Here is a 23,172-nt window from a genome sequence, read left to right on the forward strand (position 1 = left end):
TTTTTATTTTGATGTTTTCTCTATGCAGAGGAGGAAGACCATACAATGTCTGAAGTTATGGACTCTTCAAAGAAGCCGAACGAAACTGCGGTGTCAATTGGTTAGTTCAGATACTAACTTTCCTGAATGCATGTTAATACCATAGCAATTCAGATGCAGTTGGCAAACCTGAGTTAGCTACCCTGCATGCATCAAATAAATTCGTCTTTCTTCCACTGTTATGCTTTAATGGTGAAGCTGCATGCTTATTTTTATGTACCCACAAAGAGGATGCCTTCATTTTACCTGGTGTGGTGAATATGCCTGAAAAAAAAATGAATGTAGAGAGCATGTATGCAATAATATATATCTGTTTGGTCATGCTTGAAAGTTTCACCTAGAGTTAAACAACATACATAAAAAAGGTCTTAATAAAGATAAATTTCCAGGTATAATGTATATTTTAACCAAATAAACAACACTCAAACTTAATTGTGAGACTGAATTCAAAAATGCCTAGAGAAGCTTGTTTCACCTATTTCTTTTCAAACGCAGCTTCATGGGATGAACGCCAAACAAAGCTGCTTCTGGACTACTATGCACGCTATGCCAGAGACGTGGGCCCACTCAAGAAATTTCGCAGCAAGCGAGCTATGTTCGAGCAAATTGCCTGCGATATGTTCGGCATTCTCGGCATTCATCGCACTGCTGTGCAGTGCGAAACACGCTTCAAGACAGTGTCAAAGCGGAAGAGGAACGAAGAGAAGCACAATAATACATCAGGAAATTCCCGCTGCCGCGTGGAATATGAGCAAGAGTTTGATGCCATAAAGGCTATAGATGACAGCTTGGAGCCGGAAGTCTTGCGCGGTGTGGACACCGTGAGGTATAAGAAAGCGTCGACTTGTAAAGCAAGTCCTCGACCATCAACCAGCGCAGACGTCCAGGAAAACTCGGAGTTCAGTGGTGATACCCTGTCTTTGATATCATCAGGGGGAGACTGTTCATTTGAAGCCGGTACAGATTCGCAGGACGAAGAGCCCAAGAAAAAAAGAGCCGACCGGAGGTTGCGCCCAAGCAACTCTAGAATGCAACACCTGCAGTTGTTCTTTGACGAAATGAACAAACTGCACAGGGAGAAAGAGAAAAAAAAGGAAGATAGAGAACAAAGGAAGGAGCAAAGGCATCAGGAGCTGCTAAAAGCTCATTCCGAGCATATGGCACTTTTGAAAACTCTAGCAGAAAAGGAGTAGCATCCAGAACTTAGTTTGAGGTGTACAGCCCCTGTCAAAAGAATATACCCCAAGGGGTTTGCTTTTAAGCTATTCAGTTGGGATCCCTAGCGCATTATTTGAGGAGACTGGCCTCCCTAACGCCGAGCGAGAAGCTGTATAACACTAGACAACACTCCCCGGGGCAGACTAAAACTCCAAGAACAAACTACGGATTACAAATGATTGCCTTCCAGTTGCCTAAACACCTAAACACGTTACATCATAAAAATATTGACATAATTAGTACGCCGATCCGTGACCTTTGTAAACATTTCCTGTGTTTCAAAAATTAGTCTGCTTTTATAATCTTTTCATTTTTCCTTTTTATTCAGTGTTTGCATCAAAAGTTTGTAGTACTAATTTTGTTATTGTGATACTGTTGCACAATATGTATTCTTTGTTCCGCTGATGCCTTTGTATATGTAGGGGCCGAGGGCTCGTCAAGCCTTGCTGGCTTTTTTCCTCGGCCCTTTTCATCGTTGTGATGAATAAATCTCTATTATTATTATTATTATTATTATCTAGCAGTCCAAAGCTTGGGAGGACTGAGGACATGAAGCCATACCTTTTTTTGAGAGGTTATGGTCACTGAGGATGCATATAGGATGCCTCACAAGCAAACCCCCTTGGGCCGAATACTTTTGACGGGAGGTACATCTCCCGTCAAAACTGATTCTAATTTATTTACACACTTTTTCTAGCATGCAATAAATGTCTGCTCTGATCTCATTTTTCATACAATCGAAGCATGTCATTTGTAAAACGATTTGACAAGTAGTAGTAGTAAATGGTTTATTAAAATAATAATAAAAAGGAAGGAAAAGATTTTCGCTAGCCCCGGCATCTGCCATCAATACTGAAGCACCCGAGCTGGGGCAGCGGAAGTAAAGGATAGCAGGCCGAATGGAGAAATTAAATGAAAGAGGTGAGGGGACAGGAAGAGAGGATAAGGAGAAGACTTAGTATATACAAAAACTATTTATACAATAATATGTACAGGTTGCATGCGTCGTGAGTTCATGATGAAGCAAACTTGACAAGAAGAAAAACATTTGATGTGCAATAAATGTTTCTACAACAAAAACTTGATCTCTGTGAATGCAGCTTATAGGTTCTCGGCCAAGGAATTTCTCTTCAATTCGCCCAATCGGCGAAGAGCGCCTTCGCTTTCGGACACAGGCTGTCGACTTGCCCTTACCTCTGCTAGGCTGAGCCTGTTGTGAAGGGCAGCATCAATTCTTCTTTCTTTTCTCTCATCATCTGTCAGCAAATCATTGACGTCAAAGTCACCTCCATCCAAGCATATGTTATGGAGCACACAGCATGCTACGACGAACTTTGTTATTTTGTCTACAGTTGTAAACTCAACGTAGCGAAGCTGCCGAAACCTTTGCTTCAGCATTCCAAAAGCATTTTCAATGATCACCCTTGTAGTTGCATGGCACTGGTTGTAATTAGTTTTGGCTGCTGTCATCGGCCAGTAGTGCTTGAATGGCGTCAACAAGTGCTCTCTAATGGGATAAGCGGCATCACCTAAAATGTGGAATTTGTTGACTTCGCACAGTGTAGGCAAGTCTTCGTGCACCGGAGACAGCCTCAACACTCGTGCATCATGCACTTTGCTTGGTGGCCCGGTAAACACATCCATGAATTTTCCTCTTGCATCGCATATTCCTTGCATAGTTATTGACACCTGATCATGTCTATTTATGTAAGTAGACCTGATCTTGTTGCTAGGGCACCGTATTGGTATGTAGGTCCCATCAATACATCCAATGACATTTGGAAAGCCTGCAAGCTGGAAAAGACGAGACAGCAACAGTTACAATGGGAAAGCCAGGACCTCCACCGTGGTTGGTCAATGAAACTGCTCAAGCATGGTGGTATAACTCTGTGGCAAATGGGGGAATTTAGTTACATGACAGCAGTGTGCAAGCTTAGGCAAAACCAACCGGTAACTAGTTTTTGCTTCTGAGCATTTTCTATTTGCCTCAGTTTTACATGTAAGAAAGGAGCATTCTTCAGCAAGCTTAAGTCAAAAGCTAGAAAATTTAATGCATGAAATGCTTCAACATTTAAACATATGCATTGTTTACACTGCATTAAGCCCAAGGATCATGAACATGGCATTGGTGAAATCAGTTATTCAAAGTTTAACAGTAGGCTAAGAGGGATTTAAACACTCACTTTCCGGAAATCTTCAGCCAACCTGTCCTTATCTGATGAAAAGTGAATCACATTCGAAGCGATGTGGCACAGAAAATCCAGGACCCTATTTATGACCACTAGCTGGGTTGACTCTGCCATGTTGAACAGGACAGAACACTCTCGCATCGATGCCTTGTTGGCAGCATACCTGTTAAATAAATACAGTAATTATAATTTACCAAACCAGCAGTCACTATCAAACACTCTTGCAGTTACATGATGAATAGAATTCATGATAATTTAGTAGAGCTATTCTGAGCAAGGCTTGCTACATTTATCGTCTTTAAAAATTTGTTCATAGCATGTCCTTGTGTGCCAAATAAAAGCATGCTGGGATCTAATAAGAGGTATCATCGATTTCTTTTTCCTCAGCACTCTTTTCAAGTGCATACAATACAATAATTTTATAGAAGTAACCAAGGCTCAATTTTAGAACGCGTGCTGTAGAAAGAAAAAAAAAAGAAGTGGAAACATGCTGAGGGAGCTTTGAGCTCAAGTCAAGCTGCCGTTCCTTCGGGCAGTTTTTACTCAGCAACCACCTCTTTGATGGAAATAAACTCTATTATTATTATACTATAATTAAGCACATATTCAACTGGAAGAAACTATAGCAAACGTGAGTACGACATGAAAACATTAGTGAGATTGCATATCTTGTTTTGCATCCACAAACAGTCACACAGCTCAGAAAAATTTTTCATCTATCACGCGCAGTATTCGCATCCCCACCAAACGTTTCTCATTTTCTTGGTGCTTAAAATGAAGCTCACCAGACAAAGGAAAGAATGTGTTCCTCTGGCGTCTTTGCCGGAGAACCGCCGTGGTGTCTATTCGACGGGAAACATTCAGATTCCTCGAACATCGCAATGAGGTCATAGCATGCCTGGCGTCTCAGGCGGGAATTCCTGCGGAACTGTAAAACATCATTACTCATCGGACCATACTCGCGCATAAACACTTACCTCTTCTCCGGAGTAGTGTTTCACCACTGTGCAGACATAGTCAGCAACCTTCGGCACACACAGTGGCACGCTGAAGATTTCTTTAAACATCGCCTTGTAGACAGCACTGTCGTCCTCGTCTGAGCTGCTGCTGGAATCGCTGTTGTTATGTGCTAGATGTGACAGCAACACAGACGGCATTCCAAGCGTAGTTAACCGGCGCCTCTTGGACATTTTTTTTGTTTCACACAGCGCGGCCCACGCAAAACACAACTCAGCAAGGACGCTACAAATGCGTGACTACACCAAAAGCCGACACTTGCTTCTGCCTACGAGTAGGGAACGCCGCGGTTAACTCGCACCGCTTCCGCGACGTAGCGGAAGTGGCTCTGTCACGTGAACACATCTCGGAGCCGCTCCGACTTTTTTCTCGGAGCGCGTCAGAGCGCTCTGAGCTGGAGGCGAGCGCTCAGAAACAACCAGCCGAATGTAGTCAGAGCGCCCGGTTTCGACCAGCCGAATGTGCGGCCGCCTCTCAGAGCGCTCTAGAGCGATCTAAAGCGACCAGTCGAAGACACCATAAGAAATGTGTCCAGGTGGTGCGCGTGATTAGTTCATGATGGGGCAATAATAACACACGCGCACAGCACTATGTTGGCTGCAATTGGAGTAGGGCGTCCATTTATTAATCGTCCAAGGTAGAACTCGCGGAGCGGTCGGTCACTGCGTGTAACTACCTGAACTACCTGAGAACAGACGTGACGTCAAGCCCGTTTGTACGTGCGTTAATGACATCCCATAGGCGAAATCAAGAGGAAGATATGGACTTAAACAGGGCATGTTATGCATGGCAAAGTAGCCGCTGGTCTTTAAAGTCAACGGATTGTATTCCAAGCAAGGGCAAAGCGTAGCAGGGAGGCGGTGAAAGGCAGGTGGCCGGATAAGATTAGGAAGTTTGCGGGCATGAACTGGGCGCAGCTGGCAAAGGAGAGGGAGAAACATATGGGAGAGGCCTTTGCCCTGCAGAGGGTGTAGTGAGGCTGATTATTATGATGATGATGATGATGACCACATTTTCATTTATGTCTAAAGAATGCTTTCCAGTCAATGCGTGGTGAAGCAAGGAAGAGCAGATGTTGCTCAGGGAAAGGGAAAGGGTTGCTCAGGGTCTAGAACAAGATCTTTTATTCCTGAGCTTCATTTCTTTTGCCGATATCTTTCGCAGATACAGAAAACTGCACACATCGCGCAGCTGCATAGTGTTCTCTCCTCAAAGAATGCATGTGAAGTTATGGCACGGGGCCGCGGAGAGCTTGCTGGAACCAACGATCGACGCTGGAACCAACGATCAGTCAAGCAGATGTCTGGTCTCCCACTTCATGAATGTCTGGTCTTGTGGGCGTATTACAAAACAGGCACAGCAGCCGACCACAGCTGAAGGGCTGAGACCCGACATCAACATGCATTTTAACCCCAACAAATGCCCTTTCGCCGACCGACACACTAGAAAAATATTGGTTTCGCTGAAACGGTCCGGAGTCGTTTCTCTCTTGTATTTGTTCCTCGCCTTATGTGGCTCTTAAATGTAACTCGTGCACATTCTCATGTTTCTCCGGTGAAATTCCTAGGTCAGGTCCCGAGATAATTTGCAGAAAAGACGTGAAGCCATGCGCCGTGCGTAATACGTTTTACACATGCATGTCCCGTTCTATATACAGTGGTAATAAGGGAAATCAAAGAGAGATGATTCGGATTAAAGTGCCCGACAGAAATGCCCTGGCCCCTATGTTAAAATTTTCCGAAGGCTGCTTGTAATTAAATAGGTACTAGCCACCATCGTGATGTTGTGTGATTGATTCTCTGTTAATTTTTTAATTCCCAAATTGTGAAGGAACGAGAAAACAATCACTGAAGCTAAAATGTGATAGGTCCACATCCACATTGAGAACTCAATATCAGAAATTTTTAGCATAGCTAGACATTTAGAAACTGATACGTCGCCAACCAGCGATAATTAGTTAGACGAGGTTTTGTAAAAGACCAATTTTCATACCTGAACACTACTGCAGAACGATTTGCTATAGGATGGAGACGATGACGACAATTCATACGATGCTCTATGACCGCGAGGAAAGTGAATCATTGGTAAATGAAGTGTTTCTGTTGAAAAAAGTTAGAAGGAAACTCCAGCTCTGCTTTTAAATTTAAGATGCAGCAGCTATAAAGACTTCCTTCAGCAGTTTCTTTTTAAACACGGTCACTTATCTTTGTTCATATTCACGTCTTTATCACACGTGTCATGGCACAGTTTCAAAATTCTTGCTTTTGAACCCTCCCAGCATGTAGTTTACGCATATAATGTTACTCTAATTGATATCTTAACAGTTCACTCCACTAATTGCAACTTTATGAAGCTTCAAGTTAAGCCAGCAGCACACAGATCTACCTTCTCCCCTTGCACTTCAGCCAAGTCAACGTGCCTACGTTGCCTAATCAGTAGCCTTCCTGGCAAGCGACCTAATATTCGTGGGTTCGAATGCCGTCTCTAAATTATGAAAGTTTTCTTAGCGTAAAATTAATTACTTTTCAGACTAAGTCGTTTGAGACATGCGCCGACTTTTGATTTGCATTGCGAGACCTCTTTTCAATTATTTACATTCCTGACATACACGCGTGACGTGACTGTGACGTATATATCTCGACATAAACGCCGCCGGGAGGACGCCAGGTTTTCCACAAGAAGGGAGCCTTGAAGTTTTTGAAGCGAAAAGCTTCACTACTCTAGGTAAAGCAGTCGTCGCGTAGGCCGGAGAATGACCTTGAACGACCTTCAGCCCAACCACGTTAGCCGTGTATGACCATACGTAGTACACTTAGGGTATCGAAAACTTGATCCCTGACCTTGACTCATGACTTTTGGTTGACATTTGACCATAAGAACATTCGATGGAGCGATGTGAAGCCACGTGATGACACCCGATGGAGGTGTCGAGAGACCATTAAATAGGACTACATATACGCATAAGAACGGCTGTCGCGAGCGTGTAGTGAAGGCATCAGACGCTTATCAAAATCATGCTTGCTTTTCGCTAAATTCGAGGTTTAGCCAAGTTAAGCCACTGCCAATTTTTTAAATGGTCGTTACACTGTTACAGTCAAACCTTGAGTTTGCTGGATAACGCAACTAAAAGCATACCATGCTTATCTCAGCATACTCAACTCATTCGTTCTTTTCTTGCTTTGATTTACACGGGACGCGACTCACAAAATTCGCTAGAGCCTCGAAAGTGCTTCTCGCGGTAATCAACAGAAGGAGGGTCTCAAGTAAAGGGAAGTTTATTGACACACCAAAAAAATGTACACAATCTAAACCCGTCTGTACATGACCACAACGAGTGTAACAAGCTAATTACCTAACATCGGGTAATCACAAAAAGGTACACAGTACATATTAAACAATAATAAGTTCTGTTAAAATGGCGCGGCACTGTACAAAAGAATCGGCCCTCCCTGCCAGGGGGGAAGGAGGGGGGGGGGGGGGGGGGGCAGGCGTGGGGGCGAATGAGGGGGAACACTCCCAGGGCCACCCCTCAGGACCGCTAAAACAAATCAACGAACAAACCACAATCTAACTGCACAACAATCAGAAATGAAGGGGGGGGGGGTCGGCCTAGCTAATACCGTAGCATCGGCATAGCCAGTCGGCCCTCCCGTAGGACAAAGAAACGAGTGTGCCAGCTCCTCTCTATCCGCTGCAAGCCGGTCAGACAGGTACTGCCAGATGAGGAGACGCAGAGTCCGCAACGCCGGGCACATTGCCGTCACCGGCTGTCGCCGGGCTTCGGCCAGACAGCGCCGACGCCACAATACAAACATAGCGCAGACAAAAACAAGTTTGTCAAAGTGGCTGCGTGGTTGTCGCACACCTGGCCCTGCATGAACAGAAAACATGCGGTATACCAATCGCCACATTGTCCGCGCGAGCGATGGGACACGTGAAGAAAATATGGCGCGCCGTTTCTTGCGCTCCACATTGCGTGCACTGGCCATTCGGAACAACGTCCCACGATGCGAGTCGTTCTCGCCTGGAGAGGACGCCCCATCTCCTCCTCCACTCAAAGCCGCAAACCTCAGGAGGGAGGCGACTTGTACACCTCGTACTCCACTTGCGTACCGCGGTGTGCCGCTGGTCGCCGGGGCAAGGCGCACGCACGCGACCATCCCGCTGAGCTGAGATGCAGGCACCTCGCTCAGGTCGACCTCCGGTAGATCAGAGGCTGCAGACAGCTTAAACCGCGCTGCTGCAATGTAGAAGGCCAAACGCTTCTCTGCTTGCGGGCCTGTATGTCGACGCGCCGTGCACGACGCGCCGTGCTCATCCAATAGAGCATGAGCGAACGCCCGAGGTATGCGGCGCTCTCCACCAGCGTGGTCACGAGTTTGGCGCTGAGCGCGCGCGCCACCTTGGCTACACAGGGCAGCCCCAGTCCTCCCTAGGAGGCGGTAGCTGGCAAAGTCGTCGGGTGACCTGCGCCGTGCCACCGTCCTAGACGAAGGCGGCCACCAGGAACACAAGCCGATTCGCGGTACGGCGCGGCATCACTGCTACGCGGCCCACATAGTGCGCAAAGGCGCACGCGCGGCCCTTTACAGCAGCTATCTTTGCCTCTACGGAGAGGCCGAACTGCACCGACGTCGCCAGCGCACTCGTCGTGCGCGCGACAACTTCATCCCATGTCCAGGACGACACACCGCTCTGCTTGAAAAGGACCCCCAGCACCCGGACCCCGTCCACGAAAGGAATGGACATGAATGGAAAGGAGGGTTCCGGCTGCTCCCTCTGTTTGCTCTCATCACCATTGCATGCATCAGCCCGATCTTTCGCGATGGTCTTATTGCATTGTCTTTGACACGCACAGCCTCAAGGGGTATAGTCAGAGGCCAGGCGCTGAAGTTTTTATTTTTTCTAACACGTTTTAGCATTACAAAAATGCTGGTGTCAATATACTCTATAAGCATGCTTCCTTTAGTTTACTTTAGAAATCGCTTAGGGAAAGTATAGGGAAAATAATTGTTAGGTGCTGGTCACAACTCGTCACGCGCGCCAAAGAAGTTGTATTTTGATTCCGCAGCGCTGTTTTAAGACAGGCTAGTGGTTGTGAAAAAAGTAAAAACGCAATGGCTTCCTAACTTCTCGATTATGAATTACCAAAACGAAAAATTGGTTTTTGAGGAAAGGAAATTGCGCAATATTGGTCTCACATATGTCGGTGGACACCCGAACCACGCCGTAAGGGAAAGAAGGAAGGCGGGAGTGACAGAAGCAAAAAAAAAAGAGTTGCCGTAGTGGAGGTCTCCAGAATAAGTTCGACCACATGGAGATGTTTAACGTGCACTGACATCGCACAGCACACGAGCGCCTTTTTGCTGTGCGATGTCAATGCACAGTATAGATGCCCAGGTAGCTGAAATTATGACCAATTTCTGATTTTTTTTAGAAAATGAAAGGCACACTATTATAGTCTCATTTCTTAATGGTCACCTCAACCACGCCGTGAGGAAAGAGAAGATAGCTGCGGTGCCTCAGTGGTTAAGGCGCTCGGCTACAGATCCAGTGTACCCGGGTTCGAACCCGACCGAGAAAAAAATGAAAAGTGGTTTTTGAGGAAAGGAAATGGCGCAGTATCTGTCTCATATATCGTTGGACACCTAAACCGCGTCATAAGGGAAGTGATTGTAGGCTTAACGCCTCAGGAGCGAAGGAAACGAGACCAGTGCTACGAGCCGACACCAGAACAGAACTGCCAGCCGTGGCTTCACGAGCCACGACCAGGTGCCGTCTTTATTCTCTTCGCAGGGTGGCGCGCGCTAGCCGGGTTGTCGGCGCCGCCCAAGCGAGGGTGCTACAGGGCCCCCCGCCTAGACTGGAAGTCGAAACGGACAGAGGGCCGGCGATGGCACTCGAGCACTAGGTCAGGCGGCGCTTGGAGTCGTTCCAGGGCGGTCTCCATGTAAGCCGGTTTAAGGCGGTCTAGACTGACGGTCTCTTCGCGGCCGTTTTGGAGGATGGTGGCGGTTTTCGGGGTGCGGCGGAGAACGCGGAAATGTCCGTCGTAAGCCGGGGTGAGTGGAGCTCGGACAGCGTCGCGGCGCACAAAAACGTGGGTCGAAGTGGCCAGGTCGGGGTGTACGAAAATGGTATGGTGGCGGGACGGACGTGGGGGAGTAGACCGGAGGTCTAACGCAGTCCAGCAGGCGTTGGAGGAATTCTTGGGGCTGGGCTGGAAGCTGCTGGGATGTAAAGAAGTCGCCTGGAAGACGCAAATCACTTCCATACACGAGCTTTGCAGCTGAGCACTGTAAGTCTTCTCGGATGACGGCCCTTAGACCAAGCAGCACAGGGGCAAGGAGTCGACCCAGGAGGCGCAATTGAGGCGGGCAGCGAGGGCGGCCTTCAATTGGCGGTGAAGGCGTTCCACCATGCCGTTAGCACACGGGAGATATGCAGTGGTACGGCAGTGCCTGGCGCCGAGAATATTATTAAAGGAAGCAAACAGGGAGGACTCAAACTGGCGTTCACGGTCGGTTGTCACAGTGCCAGGGCAACCAAATCGAGATACCCACGCAGAAATGAAGGCGCGCGAAACAGTCTCTGCGGTGATGTCAGGAATGGGGACTGCCTCCGGCCAGCGAGTGAAGCGGTCGACTATGGTCAAGATATAGCGGTAGCCTCGAGAGATGGGTACAGGGCCCACGATGTCGAGATGAACATGGTCGAAACGACGGCCAGGGGGTATATAAAGGCTTGGGAAGGTGTCTTGGTATGTCGAAAGATCTTGGTCGACTGACAGGATAGGCACCGGCGCGTCCAAGCACGAACATCAGCGTTGATTCCGGGCCAAACATGGCGCTGTCTAAAAAGGCGCTGAGTAGCCCGAATGCCTGGATGGCTTATGTCATGGAGAGAATGGAAGATAGGGCGACTTAGTGAAGCCGGAACAAAAGGCCGAGGAAAGTCCGTTGAAACATCGCACCACAAGGGCTCAGGCGAGTAAGGATGGGGCACAAGCCGTAATCGGAGAGAACGAGGGTTGGCTCGAAAAGCGGCGAGCTCATCGTCATTCTGCTGGGCAGAAGAAAATGCGGCTCAGTCAGCAGTGCAAGATGGAGCGTCTACCGCGACTATACAAGAGAGGGCGTCAGGGGCGGTGTTGGCTGCATCTTTCACATTCCGGATGTCGTTAGTAAACTCCGAGATATAAGCGAGCTGACGGAGTTCACGTGACACGTACTTCGATGAGTGGGTCCGGAACACATATGCCAGCGGTTTATGATCGGTTAGCACGTGAAACTTGCATCCTTCTACAAAATGCCGAAAGTGCTGGATAGCGGAGTAGATGGCTAGGAGCTCTCGACCGAAGACGCTGTAGCGGATCTCAGCAGGAAGTAGCTTCCGAGAGTAAAAAGACAACGGTCTCCACTCGGAGTTAATGTACTGCTGTAAGACGGTTGCGATGGCCACGCTGGAGGCATCCACCATCAATCTCGTAGGGGCGTCGTTGCGCGGATAGACTAGAAGCACGGCGTTAGCGACTGCTTGCTTCCCGTCATTAAAGGCGGCCTGGGCTCCTGATGACCAAGAGATTGCGGAGGACGGGCCAGCGGTTGACCGGAGGAGGTCGGTGAGCGGGCGAAGTAGCTCTGCACAGTGCGGGATAAAGCGGCGGAAGAAATTCACCAGCCCCACGAATCGTCGGAGGAGGCGCAGGGTTGTGTGCAGGGGAATATTCTCGATGATCTGGACGTGGGACGCGAGAGGGCAGATACCCAGTGAGGATATGTGATGACCAAAAAACTTGAGCTCAGAAGCATCGCAAACACTCTTGGAGGCATTCACAACCAGGCCGTAGTGCTGTAGACGCTTGAACAAAGCACGTAAGTCTTGCTCATGATCATGAGGTGTAGAGCTGGCGATGAGGACATCGTCAAGGTACGCGAATACACTCGGTAGGCCTCGCGTGACCTCAGCCATGAACCACTGGAAGGTTTGAGCCGAATTGCGTAGTCCAAAAGGCAGTCGGACGTACTCAAACAAACCAAAGGGCGTCGTGATGGCGGTCTTAGGTATGTCGGCGGGTTCAATGGGAATTTGGTGATATGCCTTAACAAGGTCAACTTTGCTAAAAATGGCACAGCCGGCGAGGCGCGATGTAAAGTCCTGGATGTGGGGCAGCGGATAGCTGTCGTGGACAGTGTTGGCATTCAACGCCCGATAGTCGCCGCAGGGACGCCAGTCAGCGGGATCACGCTTGGGCACTAGATGCAGCGGAGACGCCCACGCGCTGGACGACGGGCGTATAATGCCGAGCTCCAGCATGTGTCAAACTCACGTTTGGCGATAGCTAGACGGTCTCCAAACAAGCGGCACGGTCGAGCCGCTGCGGGTGGACCCCGGGTGACGATGTGGTGTGTCACAGTATGTTTAGCTGCCTGAGTAGGGTTGCATGGCTTAGTGAGCTCCGGGAAATCCGCCAACACTTTTTCGAACTGAGAGGAAGGTATCAGCATGCGAATGCCCATGGGAGCAAGGTCGGACAATACTGCCGAGATGGAGAGATGAGTCAGACCGTCGGTAAGGCGACGATGCCGCACGCTGACGTCTAAGTCGAAGTAGGAGAGGAAGTCTGAGCCGATGATCGGGCGAACCACGTCTGCGATGACGAAGACCCGTCGAAAAGTGCGGCGTAGGCCAAAGTCGAGGGTGAGAGATCGTAGCCCATACGTGGGTATAGACGAGGTGTTGGCAGCACGGAGCGACAGTCCTGATGGCTTGGAACGATCTGCCTTAGTCGGTGGAACCACGCTGATTTCCGCGCCCGTGTCGATAAGAAACCGGGTGCCGTAGAACTTGTCAGTGACCATGAATAGGCGGCTCAAATGACTGGGGGAAGCACACGCCGCCGTTAGTGATCCCGGCGGGCGTTTCCCGGCCACGAACAGGGCGGTGTACACTTCGTGGCCCGGTGGCGAAAACGCCTATGGTACCAGCAGAGAGATGTAGGGCTGGGACTCCGAGCTTGACGTGAGCGCGAAAGAGCGCGATGATCAAGACGAGACGGACGGGTCTCCAGAGGTCGGCTCCGGAGTGCGGCGACTGAGGCGGCAAGCTCCTCGAGACGGGCCTCAAGGCGCGAATCGCTGGGTCTCTTGGCGGCAAAAGAGCAGTGACGGACGGGGAGGTGGCCTCATGAACGTTATCTGCGAGCTCCGCAAGGCGGTCGAGGGTGACGTCACCGGCCGCAGCAAGGACGAGGTGGATGGGCTGGGGAAGGCGTTGGAGGAAAAGCTCTCGAAGCAACGCTGAGTGGTTGGGGATGTCGCGCTCCCCGAGAAGCTGTTGCATGCGGCGCAGAAGCTGGGAGGGGCGCCGGTCGCCAAGGTCTTCCCCGGTAAGGAGCTGCTATAGGCGGGTGCGGTCCGACGGCATAAATCTCTCCAGCACCTTGGTTTTCAGGTGCTGATATAGTGTAGCACCCATGGGGGCGGAGAGAATGTCGGAGAGCTCACCGGCAACGTCAGGAGGCAGGCTTGAGGCAACATGGTAGTAGCGCGTCGTCTCCGACGTGATGCGGGCTAGGCAAAATTGCGCCTCAACCTGATGGAACCAAACTTGCGGGTTCTGGGGCCAGAAAGGTCGAAGGCGAACCTGCAGCGACGAGACGTCCTGCGGAAGTGAATCCTGCTGCGTGGATGTTGCGGGATCGGTCATTGCTCTTCCTAGGTCACCAATGTAGGCTTAACGCCTCAGGATCGAAGGAAACTAGACCACTGCTACGAGCCGACACAAGAACTGCCAGCCGTGGCTGCACGAGCCACGACCAGGTGCCGTCTTTATTCTCTTCGCAGGGTGGCGCGCGCTAGCCGGGTTGTCGGCGCCGCCCAAGAAAGGCTGCTACATGATAAAGGATGTACTAAGAGATGAAAGGAAGAAAGAGGTGCCGTAGTGAAGGGCTCTGGAACAATGTCGACCACCTGGGGATCTTTCACGTGCACTGACGCCGCAGAGCCTACGGGCGCCTTAGCGTTTCGCCTGCATCAAAATGCAGCCGCCGCGGTCGGGTTTGAATCCGGGAACTCCGGATCAATGGCCGAGCGCCCTAACTACTGAGACACTGCGGCGGTTAGAACCTGACCGCGGCAGCCTCGTTTCGATGGAGGCGAAACGCAAATGCGTTTGTGTGCTGGGCGATGTCAGTGCACGTTAAAGATCCCCAGTAATCGAAAATATTCCGGTGCCTTCCACTACGGCTACTCTTTCTTATTTATTTATTTTTTTACACAGTACTGCTAGCCTCTAGGTGAGGCTGTAAGCAGGAGCGGCAGAAGAAAAAAAAAAGAAACATAAGTGACATGCGCAAAACGAATCAAGGCACAACACGCTGCCTTCAACAAATGAGATGCACTCACAAGCAAAAATAGATGAAGGAAAGTTGCGTGCAGAAACCACAAAAAAAAATCTCAAGAACACTCCGTAATCATCAATTACTATCTGACCGCATTCTGACAGCATTCATAAATGCTTCAGTATGCTTTCTTTCTTCCTGCTTTCTTCCTTTCTTCTCTAGGTCCTCCTTTATTCGTTCTGTTAGGCGCGGTTCAGGTGCCAGCCGATATGTGAGACAGATACTGCTATTTCGTTTTCCCCAAAACCAATTTTCATTTTCATTTCAAATTTTGTAGGAGTGAAAGAAAGAGAGAGGAAAGGAGGTGCTGTAGATGGGGGGGGGGGGGGGGGGCTGGTAATGTGTACTGATATGGACTGCCTTAATGCATGCTACGTTATTCTTGGCCGTGTAGTCTTTACTCTGGTTTCGGTACTCGCCGCACAAGCCAGGGGCGAAAGTTTAGGGGAGGTATCATCGTCCCTTAACACTGTCGCGTTACACTAGACGACATCCTGCTGGCTGTACAAAACGTTACTGCTTGTTATCGAAGGCTGAGGAACACACACGGGTACAAAGGTGCACAAGGCGGAGGTGAAAAGCAGCGGTATACGGATCTTTGATCAGACGCCCCTCTATACCGTCGCCTATGGACGCAGAGATCAGCGCTAATGGACGAAGCAAAAACGGCAAGAGCAGATTCGGGATTCCTGACACGAAAAAGTCGACACGCCGCCGTATAACGCCTTTCACTCAGTAAACGCATGCGTGGCCCGTGGCTTCAAAGGAAAAACGGAAGAATCTAAACAAGCAAAAGGCAACCGCTAATGAGTCGATGTTTACCATGAGTGCACGAGCGAAGGTGCGCCTTATTTTATGAGAAACCTAGCCTAACGTTAACTTGCCTAAGCTGCGACTGACATCAGCTAACTTCTTATCTGCCTTATAAAAAAGTGGCGCCAAAGTACTTTAACGAGGCCAACCACTGGATTTGGCGATGCAGTTAGATCTGCACAGTTCAGTGCGCTACAGCAAGCGTGGATTCAAGCGAAGTATCGTTCGGAACTCTGTTCGCACAGATGAAGAATTCGTTAGTAGTCTGTACTGGCCACCAGGTCGGTGTGGTTAGGCAAACACGAGCCAGCTGTGGCATCAGAGTGGCTTTTCTTTTAACTCATCCGGTATGAGCTAGCATCAGCTGTGGCCTTTCCACCGTTGCGGCGTTTTAGTGAGAAAAGAACAACAGCAGTGGAAGAGCTACCCCTCCATAAGAAGACCGATGTGGAGCCAGCTGGAGCTGCGTGTCGCGAGCGGTCAGTGGCTGACCCTTAGCCAAAGCGGTTTTAGGCTTCTCAGCGCTCAGAGACGCCGTTGTCACTCCCAGCAATTCCAGATAATCGACTTTGTTGTGCATTTTATCCTTAGCGCGGTGATTAGCATTCCGAGACCCTCTTAATGTTGTATTCATCGTCGGGTGGTGCGGGTGCAGGACCACTAATGAATTTTCACTTATTTTCGCGCGTGACGACATTCTGATCTGATCTGGAAGCTTTACTTTGTATAATTAGTTCTTTCTTTGTCTGATGTCTGGTGCCAAAGTTTTCTGATGAATTCGACGCAGCGGAAGTTACCTAGAAGTGTGAAGGGCTGGCGCGAAAGCTTTTTTTTTGCAATGGGATTACGGGTGGGCAGCTGATGCGAAGTTATTTCTTTCGATAGGGCTTTTGCGCCCGAAAAGGCTTGAGCTTCCACTCTCTCAAGATTAGGGAGATATTGCCAAGAAATCGTTTAAACTTCTCGATTTTTTATTCGCGAGAGGTAACCAGCAGAACAAAACTCCGAGTCTTGCGATTGAAGTCCGATTCATGATAACGCCTGCATGATCAGAGTGCCTTCTTTATCTGGCACCTGAGACCGATATATATTATTGCTGCATCGTATCGCACCACGGGTTGTAATTAGTGTAGGGTAATTGCTCAGGGCACTGTCATCGTTCTTCTCCCATATAGTACTGCACGCAGTGCGCTTGTAGTTACTGCGTGAAAGCTCAGGCGCTGCTAGCTACCAGGCTTACACAGAGCGAAAAGGAATGGATGATACTAGACATCTTCAGCATAGCGTGTACTGTGTTAACGTTGCAGGAGTACTGGGAGACCGCGCACCGTCACTACGCATGTGCAGATCGCCTGCGCAGCGGCACGCAAGCCTTCCGTGTCGGGGCCAATCAGAGCGTGCGCACTGGTGGTGGGCGGGCTTCCGGTACTCCGGTAACGTTGGCTGCAACACGGTAGATGGTGTGCTGAAGGTGTCCACTGATGATGATAAGTTTTGTATTCGCCCTTCACAGGATCGTTCTGCGCGCTCCCTTATTCCGAAAGTGGTATTGCTGCAGCAGGAGTAGTGCACTGAACGCTGATGGTTCGCTAGAAAGAAACGTTCGCATATATATCCAGCGCTAGATTTACGTCGTTGCATACGAAGGGGAGAAAGCGGTAATGGCACTCGAATGCGTCGTTACTGTGGAGCAAGAGCAGGGAATGCTGTGCAGCATCAAGCCGGGAAAAGAGCGAGGTTAGTCTGCCGGGTTGTCCAGCCCAAAGAAACTAAGTGCTTCCACACGGCGTGCAGTAAAGAGTCAAAGTCCTGTGATAGAGGCTGGCGCGTTGTTTAGCTGGAGGAGAAATAAGCTTTATGCTCAGTAGAACCCAAACGGGCGGAGGCGGATTCCCATTGAAGGGCCGGTGGACCTTGCGGATCATGGAAAGGTTGCGGTTGGATTGCAAAACATTTATTTCGCCAGAAAATGCAAATGGGGATGATAAGCGGTGCGTGGCGACCTGAGTAGCCCATTCAATGAGCCGGGTTTGAGCGGTGTTCAAATGTGTCCAGATACCGATAGTTTTTATGTTTACGCCTACTCTCGACGCGACATATACTCCGAATATTTAACGCATTCAATCCTTGAAATGAGCATGTCATAAGTTTGCAAATTATATGCATCATCCTAAAAGATAACCCCGATTTGCCTAGGAGGAAATTTTTGAGACCTACGTTATTTAGGTCAAGCGATCATCATGTGTCAGCAAATCTGTTTCCTTTTTCCTTCAAGAGATGGCCAATCTTTATTTAGTGATGACGAGCCTTGGCTAGCTGTCTTTGCTTTCGTTTTGGTTTCACATGTATTCATTACGCTGGGGCTGTAAATACAGCCAGGTGCAAGTTATAGCTCGTGTGTGTATCTCTTTCGTATTACTCGCGTTTTTCTCTTGTTTCTTTCTCAATATTCAGACACCAACTCATCCCAAAGATAGGCCGTTTTCGCCAAAAGTAAGCGGGCTGCATGGTTTGCATCCAACACGTATTCTGAAGTCCTAGCAACTTTCCTTGAATTCAAAATATCTTGAGAGAGGTGGGGGTTACAGATGCTTACAGATGCTTATAGCTTGAGGGGAGGCATAAATATTCCGTTAACCGACTGAGAAATAGTGCATGCGGCCTGGTTACTTTGAGAGAAAACGGTAAATTAGTGGAACTCGAAGATGATAAGGGACAAGATGCGGATGAAAAAAGAAGACAACCTTGTCAGGGAGAGGGAAATACGAGCGTAAAGGCAGGGAGGTTAACTAGGCAACGCCCGGTATGCTACCGTACACGTGGGAAGGGGAACGGAGTGAGAGAAAGAAAGGGGAGAGAGCAAAGGGAGATCACTTTTCCAAATGTCCGTTGGCCACTACTTGCAGGGTACACAGGGAACAAACTGATAGTTCGAAACCTTGCACTAAGTCTTGAGTCCTTGAGAAACGTGAAAAGTGCCTTCAAAGCTGTCCTCTGCGATGAAGACTTACTCCAAAGGCTGAGAGACTTGACTTCGGTAAGGGGCCGAGGATCTCAGCGGCGGGGTGATGCAGCCAGGAGGGCACGCTCACGCTGAAACCCAGGGCACTCACAAATTAGGCGTTCTATTGTTTTGTCGTACCCACAGTTCTCACATGGAGGAGAATCTGCCATTAGGATTAAGTGTGAGTAGACATTTGTAAACGCAACTCCCAACCACAAGCGACACAACAGCGTAGCATTGCAGCGGGAGAGGCCGGACGGATGACTAAGTTGAAGTAAGGGGTCGAGGCGGTGCAGACAACATGCGGAACCATGACGCTAAAATCGCAATTCGGCCAAGCATTCGCAGATGTCTTGTTGCGTCGGTTCTTGTCATCGGTATCTGTACAATGCACTGCCTTGAGCCGATCGAGCCACAGTGTCCCGGTATCCACTGGAAGACGATGTCATGGCCCTCTTCCTGTGCCTGGTGTTGATGTCTTAAATCAGCTACGAGTTGATCGTGATCGCCATGGCGTAAAGCAGAATTAAGACACTGTAAGACTGCTTTTGATTGACAGAACAAAGCCCATTTGTGGGGCGTTTGTGCACTGATGTACTGCACAGTCGTACGAAGAGCGGCAATTCATAACCAGTGGAGGTTGTCCGATGCAAAATTTGTTGGTTAATACAGGACTCTCTGTATGGAGCGACCACGGCGTAGTTGAACTTGTACCTGAGACCGAACCATCTTTATACACATGAGTGCGGTCACTATATGCGGCGTGGAGTAGGTAGAGTGCCAACTGTTTATTGGCCGGCGTCGATAAGTTCGATTTTTTCGTTATGCCCGGAATTGTAAGGCGCACACATGGCTCCCGCAGACACCACAGCGCAGGTGAAGGCCGGGCTGCCGGGTGAACTGTGGTGGGATGGACGACCGGTGGGCTGCTATAGCCTTTTAAAACGCTGCGTGTGGTCTTTCAACCGCCACTGACACAAGGTGGTGCTGGGGAATTCTTGTTAGATGAGGTATGCGGATCCGCAGGGTGTCAAGGATTACACACGTCAAAAGTGAGTAGTCCTGGGTGATAGCACTGGTAACTACAGTTGCTGCGCTGCGAAGGAGACCCAGGCATGTGCGAAGTGCCTGATTTTGTATTGTCTGGAGGGCACGCAAATTCGTCTTGCATGTGCCAGAAAGCACGGGTGTGCTATACCACAAGAAATCCAAAAAGTGTGCTCTGTACAGCTGCTGCAGTGACAGAATCGACGAACCTTATAATTTTCCGCCAAGAAATCTGTGCAGGTGTGCGATAGAGATTAGCTTTTTCTTTACAAAGCTGCAATGTGGGCTCGATGATAAATTCCTTTCTATGATAATTGATTTAGTTTGGTTTAGGGGGTTTAAAGTCCCAAAGCGACTCAGGCTATGAGGGACGCTGTAGTGAAGGGCTCCGGTAATTTCAAACACCTGGGGTTCTTTAACGCGCACTGACATCGCACAGTACACGGGCCTATAGAATTTCGCCTTCATCGAAATTCAACTGCCGCGGCCGGGATCGAACCCGCGCCTTTTGGGTCAGCAGCCGAGCGCCATAACCACTGAGACACCGCGGCGGCTTCTATGATAATTCCTAAAAAACGATGGGAAGCACGATAGGCAATGGCATGGTCTTCAATAGTTAGCGGATAATGAGTCATTCTTTTCGTGTAAATGCCACTATAGCGCACATCTCGGCTGACGCGCTCAGACCTTGCTCTCGGAGATAGGATGAAGTTCGGGCTGCTGCCCTCTGAAGTCTTGCTTGCTCGCGGAGACGCGTCACAGAGGAGTCCCAGATGCAGATGTCGTGTTGTGTTGTGTTGGGTTTTATGGTGCATAGGCAACGAAAGCCATCATGCGCCAAGCTCGAGGTATAGGAGAAATCTTTGGATGATTTTATAGAAATGTGAAAAACGTCGGTGGTGCAGAGTACCTAAATATTTAAAAGTATCTCATGTTGATAAAGTAAAAGACGCTAGAAATGGGTACTATTAAAAACTTTTAAAAGGGGTCGGGTCACCTCTGCGGCCGTCCTTACCAGGGCAAGGATCTCGAGGCTCCCAAATAATCAATTAAAGACCTAACCCTTTTTCTCAGGATTGAGAAATGGCTGAGGTGTATCAGACAAAGTAATGGGTCATGATCCACATATTTCTAAGAAAACCAGCTTCTGTCAAAAATTTAAAAACGCAAGACATGTCCACAATTGCATTATTACTCAAGAGCAATGCTGGATGAAAAGGGATGCATTGGTTATAAAACGGAGGAAAACACTTTTTCCGTAGCTATTCCAATTAAGAGCATGAAATTAAAATGTGATTGATTGTAAGTTCATCTCCGCATGTACAAACAGGTATGTCTTCTTTCTTTAGAAGAAAGTTGTGTGTAATGTGTGTGTGACCTATCCGGAGACGGCAGATAATGACCTCCTTGAAACGTTTCAAGTGCACACATGACTTCCATTCACCTAGGACTGGTGTTATAAACCGCAGTTTGTTATTTTGTTCGTTGTTCTAAGTGGACTGCCGTTTTTTCCTTGCATTTCTATGTAGTAAGCTAATGCAATCTCTATAGGGCATATTTACGTTTTTAATTTGCTTCTCACAAGCTTGAGCAACGCACAATTCTGCTTTTTCATTGCCCTTTATGCTGATATGACTTGGTACCCAGCAGAGTTTTATCTTTTGTCCTTGAGCTATGGCTGTTGTAATGTTGTGTATGAGGTCGCCAAGCAGCGGGGTTATGACATTTCTAGGATGAAGGGCTGTGAGCATACTTAGCGAGTCTGTGTAAATAATACTGTTGGGTAGGTTCTCGTTTAGTATTTTTTCTATGGCTACACAAACGGCGTAACATTCCGCAGTGAAGATGGAAGCGCACCGTGGAAGTTTTACTATTTTATTCCAATTTCCCTGTACAACTGCGCTTCCAACGTATGCATCTGTTTTTGAGGCGTCGGTACAAAATGCAGCGAAAGTTCTGTACTTTTCCTCAAGTGTGAGGAATTCTTGTATTATATGTTGTTGCGGAATTTGTTTCCTACAGAACTGTGTAAGAGTTAAATCACAGATTTCAGAGAAATTGTGCCATGGCGACAGCGGACCTCGCCTTCGGGCAATGTTTGGCAACCCGTCTAGTATGGCAAGGTTCCGGCACATCTCTTCAAATCGCAAGAGGGGAAGCCGAGTAGCTTGCGGCTTGTTGTTGAAGAGTGTTCTAGAAAGGCACTTTGTGGCAATAGCGTAACATAAATGCTTAGGCAGTGAGCGAATTTTTAGAATGTATGAGCATGTGAGTATGGCTCTTCTATCTGTAATCGATGGTTCATTGGTTTCTACATGAAGACTGTTTATGGGTGATATCCTATATGCACCAGTGGAGAGACGCAAACCTAAATTATGTACTGGATCTAGCTGTTTAAGGAACGATGGTCTCACTGACCCACACACTATGCATCCGTAATCCAGGGTAGAGCGTACTACAGAGCGGTATATTTGTAAGAGACATGTCCTATCGGCTCCCCAGTGTTTTCTTGACAGCACTTTGAGTATCTTCAAGGATAGAGAAGCCTTCTTTTTCAACGCATTTATGTGAGGCAGGAAGGTGAGCTTTTTTCGAATGTTATACCTAGAAATTTATGTTCTTTTTTCACGGGTAAGTCTACTTCGTTCAGCTGTAAGGTGGGATCTATCTGCATGCCTCGTCTGAGTGAGAAAAGAATGGCCACCGATTTCTGTGGAGAAAAACGGAAGCCATTTTGGTCTGCCCATGTTGCCAGTTTATTTATTGTTAGCTGTATCTGTCGTTCACATGTTGATGTATTCGAGGATGTGTAAGCTATCTGGAGATTATCTACATAAACAGAATACATCACGGACCTTGGGATTATTTTCCTGGTAGAATTAATTTTTACAATGTAGAGTGTTGCGCTCAAAATACATCCTTGAGGTGCTCCGCTTTCTTGACTAAACTTCCTTGAAAGGGTTGAGCCTAGGCGGACATGAAATGTACGGATAGACAAAAAGTATTTAAGGCAGTTCAACATCCTGCCGCGGATGCCCAGTTAAGCCAGGTCCTGAATAATCCCAAACCTCCACGTTGTGTCATACGCCTCCTCTAAATCGAAGAAGACAGCGAGACAATGCTGTCTGTATATAAAACCCTCACGAACAGCGTTTTCAAGACGAACCAGGTGGTCGGTGGTGGAGCAAGCCGTTTTAAAACCGCATTTGATGGACATCCAGAAGCTCCCGGTCTTCTAACACGAATGATAATCTGATATTCAATACACTTAGGCTAGAGGGTTTTCCAGGTTTTAATAGTGGAACAATAGCGGCCATCTTCCAGGCTTCGGGAAGTTTCCCCGATACCCAAACTTTGTTAAAAAAATTTAAAAGTGCCTCCACAGCCGGTTCAGAGAGATGAGCCAGCATTTGATAATGTATTTCATCTGGACCAGGTGCAGT

At 48.4% G+C, this 23,172-nt stretch overlaps 1 long non-coding RNA gene across 1 annotated transcript; it reads right to left on the minus strand.

Moving 5' to 3' along the window:
- Positions 1–2,739: 2,739 nt before the first annotated feature.
- On the minus strand, positions 2,740–4,371 carry LOC144097413 (uncharacterized). Its single transcript, XR_013307007.1, has 3 exons — positions 4,232–4,371; positions 3,441–3,609; positions 2,740–3,051 (listed from the first exon to the last, which is right to left on the minus strand). It is a non-coding gene; the product is annotated as an uncharacterized LOC144097413 (long non-coding RNA).
- Positions 4,372–23,172: the final 18,801 nt, after the last annotated feature.

This window comes from Amblyomma americanum, chromosome 7 (assembly GCF_052857255.1).
Source record: "Amblyomma americanum isolate KBUSLIRL-KWMA chromosome 7, ASM5285725v1, whole genome shotgun sequence".
In the NCBI taxonomy this organism is placed as follows: Eukaryota; Metazoa; Arthropoda; class Arachnida; order Ixodida; family Ixodidae; genus Amblyomma; species Amblyomma americanum.